Here is a 4,618-nt window from a genome sequence, read left to right as displayed (position 1 = left end):
CAGACTGAATCGATTATGCGACTAAAGCTTCCAAAGGGAAATTCAAGGTGTATTGAAATAGATTGTTGAGAGATTCAAGATTCCAAAGGGAATTTTGATGGTAGCTACGAAAGAAACCAACACATAAATAAAGGACGACAAAATATATATACATAAATATGTTAGATAATATATACTTGTTATGTTAATCGTAACCTAAATTAATGAGTTGAGTGGGCCCAGGCCCAATCATTTGTCGAAATTGAAATGGTCGAGCCGAAAAAACTAAATCAAATCTTTATTATTTTACCCAAACCATAACCTCAATCTTACACTTGATTTCCCTATGATGTCTCGCTCATTGATAAAGGTTATTCTGAGGATGATGCATTCACTCGTTGGTAAGAAAAAGTTGGTAAGAGTGAGCAATCAGTTTAAAATCCAACTGTATGAACTGAATCAATTGAAATTGATTAAATTATTTTTTTTAACAGATCAATTTTTTAATAAAAATTAAATAAATTGAATCGATAAAATATCAATTAATTTAATTGAATATCAAAATAATTAATTTTTTATCAGTTGTTTTATCCTTAATCGACTGATACTTGTTAATAATCGATTAATGGACTAGTAGTCGATTGTTATTTTTCAATAATTGATTAATGATGAACATTAGCTCAACGGTAGATTATAAAATATTTTATTTAATTTTTATACTTAACAGTAGATTGTTATACAATTAGCAATCGATTGTTATATTAAGACTATTAGTGATATATCAATCAATTGGGTTGTTCGATTTAATCAGTCTGGTTGAATCCAGATTTTTAAAATCGAGATTCAATAAGTTTAATTTAATTTATCGATATTTTTTAAAAATAAATAGTTGTTAGGGTAACTGTAACCTACCTTAAGTTGAGTTGGCTCATGCCCAAAGTTTATTTGCCCAAATTGAAATTGTTGGGCCAAAAAAAACTATATCAAAATCTTTATCATTGTATCTAAACAGTAACCTCAATCTTACACTCGCTATCTGGATCATCTTGCGCTCGCTCGCAGATAAAGATGAGCAATCAATTTAAAATTGAATTGTTCCAATTAAATAAATCAAAAATGATTAAATCATTTTTTATTAACCGAATTGAAAAAACTTTCTAATAAAAATAAATAAAAAACTCAACTGATAAAACATTAATTAATTTGATCAATAATTAAAATAATTGATATTTTTTAACATCGACTAATGATGGATGAGTAGTTGATTGTTATTTTTCAATAATTCAATCAACTAATGATGAACATGAGTCCAACGATCAATTATAAAATATTTTATTTAATTTTTAAGTTTAATAATTAATTGATACTTATTCTATTATATCAATCGATTATTAATAATATATCAATTAACTGAGTTATTTAATTTAATTGGTCTAATAGAATTTGAAATTTTAAAATCATTGCAAAATATGCCGCCACAAAATCAGCAATGATGCCTCGAGGACACAATAGGGTGAAAACGTCCATTACACTGCATGCAAGCCGCAGCAGCACTGTCAGACAACCACTTCGGTGGCTCCGTTTCCAAAATCTCTATGTTGTGCCCAAAGTTAGCCTCCGCCAGAGTAATAGTCATCTGTTTCCATGTTTTGTCCCCGGGATATTCAGGTTGTCATCCAGTTATTCGAGATTCGAATCTCAGTTACAAAGTATTTGTAAAAAATTTTATTTAAAATATTTTATTTAATTTTTACATTTAACGGTTGATTGCTATATAATTAACAGTTGATTGCTATATCAATCCATTACTAATAATATATCAATGAACCGAATTGTTCAATTTAATTGATCTAATTAAATTCAGATTTTTAAAATAAATCAATTTAACTGAATTTATAGATATCTTTTAAATAAAAAATCAAAACCAAAGAGAAGAGAATTTAGCAAAGTATATATATATGCATAAATATATTAGATAATATAAATCAAAATACCCAACTGATAAAACATTGTTTAATTTGATTGGAAGAATTGATTTTTCTATCATCAATCAATCGATTGATGCTTTTTAACATCGATTGATTGATTATACAATATTGTATTTAATTTTTAAGTTTAATAGTTGATTACTATATAGTTAGTACCTGACTATTATATCAATCGATTATTGATAACATATCAATCAACCGACTGAGTCATTCAATTTAATTAATCTAATCAAATTCAAATTTTTAAAATCGAGATTGAATCCATTTAACTGAATTTATCAATATTTTTAAAAAATCAAAACCTGTAGAGAAAACCAATACATTTATGAGTTGAGTTGGGTGGGGCTCAAAGTTCATTTGTCCAAATTGGAATTGTTGGGTCAAGAAACCTAAACCAAGCTCTTTGTTATTTTACCCAAACCGTAACCTCAATCTTACACTTGCTGCCTCAATGATCTTACACTTGCTCGCTAGTAAGGGTGAGCAATTAGTTTAAAATACAACATTCAAATTGAACAAATCGAAACTTATTAAATTATTGTTTTCAGACTAACTGCAAACTTTCTAACAAAAGTTGAAAAAACTAACTGATAAAACATCGATTGAAAATCATAATAATTAATTTTTTTATCATTAATTGACTGATACTTTTTAACGATCGATTGATGATGGACTAGCAGTCGATTGTTATTTTTTAACAGTCGATTGATGATGGGCACTTATGTTCAAGGATCGATTATGAAATATTTTATTTTTAACGGTCTATTGTTATATAGTAAACAATTGCTATAACAATCCATTGCTAATAACATATGAGATGATTTGGTTTAATCGAATCGATTTAATTAAATCTATCATTTTTTTTAAACTAAAAATTTAAATTAAGCGAATCGAATTTATAAATTTAATCGATTTAATCAGTTAAATTGATTTAATCATCTTTTATTCACCCCAATCTACTATTTTACTCAATTTCACGCCAAAAAAAATTGGAAGGAAAATAAATGCATCGATAGCCCCTTCCAGTCTGATCCCCTGGTTCCTTGGTACCGGTAAAAGGTTGACAAAAGATTCGTTTGTCTCAACTCCCGTAGCACATCGTGTCTTGTAAGGTAAACCGGCTGTGAGAGTAGAACTACACGAAGCACACATAAGTTCAGCAACAAACCCACAGCAACAATATCTGGTAGAGTTCTGCTGCAACAATATCCACTTGCTTTTTGAGCCCAATATAGAAAGAAGCACGTACACATTCTCGTTTGAACTTCCATGATTACTTAGATTGATCTTTGTTGGCATCTGAAAACTTTTATATTTAAAAATTAAAATCTAAAAAAATAAAAAATAAATATTTTTTTTATTATTTTTTAATGTATTTACCATTGTGGCAATCCTATTTCAACAATAGGATGAACCAATATCACAGTGAAAGCCCAAGATCTAAGCACCTAGTGATGAACTTCCACCATTACTCAGATTGAAGTGACGAATTAAAATACGAACTAGAAATAATTTAATTTTTCATTCGTATTTTATTTCTTTTTCAAATTAAGATTGCTTTAATGTGTTTGATAAAAAAAAACGACTGAGCCGGTGGGCAGGTTTTATTTTATTTATTATTATTATTGCGAACATTCTTTTCCGCCCTCTGCTGATATGGAAGCTGAACCCTGAGCAATAGCAGCAGCAACCACTCTTGCGCCCATGGAACCGCCACTGCTCCGCCGCTGACCCCCAAAGTCTGCGAGGCGACTCCATGCCCGACGACCTTTGTCCAGGCGGACATATTCTCCTTCAAGAAGGTGGTGCAGATGCTCACAGGCTTTTTTGAGACGGTGGCGACGGCCGCAGCAGCGCCGACGGGGCCGCTGCCGGCACCGGCAGCTAAGGCAACCGGCACCAAAAAACTGGCTTTCTATAAGTGGCGGTCCAGCCTCAAGAACCTGAAGGAGACATTTATGAGCTCGAATCCCAACTCCCAAATCACCGGCGGTAGCGTCCCTGGTTTCTCTCCTCGAAAGCAGCAGGAGATTCTGTCGCCCAGCATTGTGGACTTTCCCTCCTTGGCGCTGAGTCCAGTGACGCCCCTGATACCGGATCCTTTCAGCCCAGCACCCCATCTCTGAGGCCGCCAAATGGGCTCGTGACCGGGCCATGCCGGAAAAAGGTTCTACCTAATATATATATATGTATAAAAGCAATAAAAAATAAAAAAAATAAAATATATAAAATCATAAAAAATTAATATAGTATTATATAATTATCATGCAATAATAATATAATGAGAAAAAGAAAATGTAAATTTTGATTCATAAACTTTTAATTGGATCAATCTGTTGCAGTACTCCATTAAAATAATGATTTCATAATTATCAGCCTTCCTTTAATATAAATTATATCCTTTGTAAATTTTGAATAGATTGATATTTATTATAAATCATCAAAGAAAGATATATTTCCATGACGTCATACAATAATAATTATTTTAAAAACTCATTTTCATAGAAAGATTGAGAGAAGGAAAAAAAAAATCATTAAATATAGAGAAGATGTCTCTAAGTTTAAGCAATAAATTGATTCAAAATAAAAGATAATTCCTTAACATTAACAAAACGAAGGTTTAAATACTCAAAACTCTAACAATATAAAAG

At 30.7% G+C, this 4,618-nt stretch overlaps 1 pseudogene; it reads left to right on the top strand.

Moving 5' to 3' along the window:
- The first annotated feature begins 3,648 nt into the window (after positions 1-3,648).
- Positions 3,649-4,134, top strand: LOC141818855 (VQ motif-containing protein 4-like; annotated as a pseudogene).
- The last annotated feature ends 484 nt before the right edge of the window (positions 4,135-4,618 follow it).

Source organism: Curcuma longa, unplaced genomic scaffold, assembly GCF_044706935.1.
Source record: "Curcuma longa cultivar G26 ecotype Majalengka, Jawa Barat unplaced genomic scaffold, ITB_CL_G26_1.1 contig_26250, whole genome shotgun sequence".
NCBI classification, from domain to species: domain Eukaryota; kingdom Viridiplantae; phylum Streptophyta; class Magnoliopsida; order Zingiberales; family Zingiberaceae; genus Curcuma; species Curcuma longa.
This window is presented reverse-complemented; position numbering and strand designations above follow the sequence as displayed.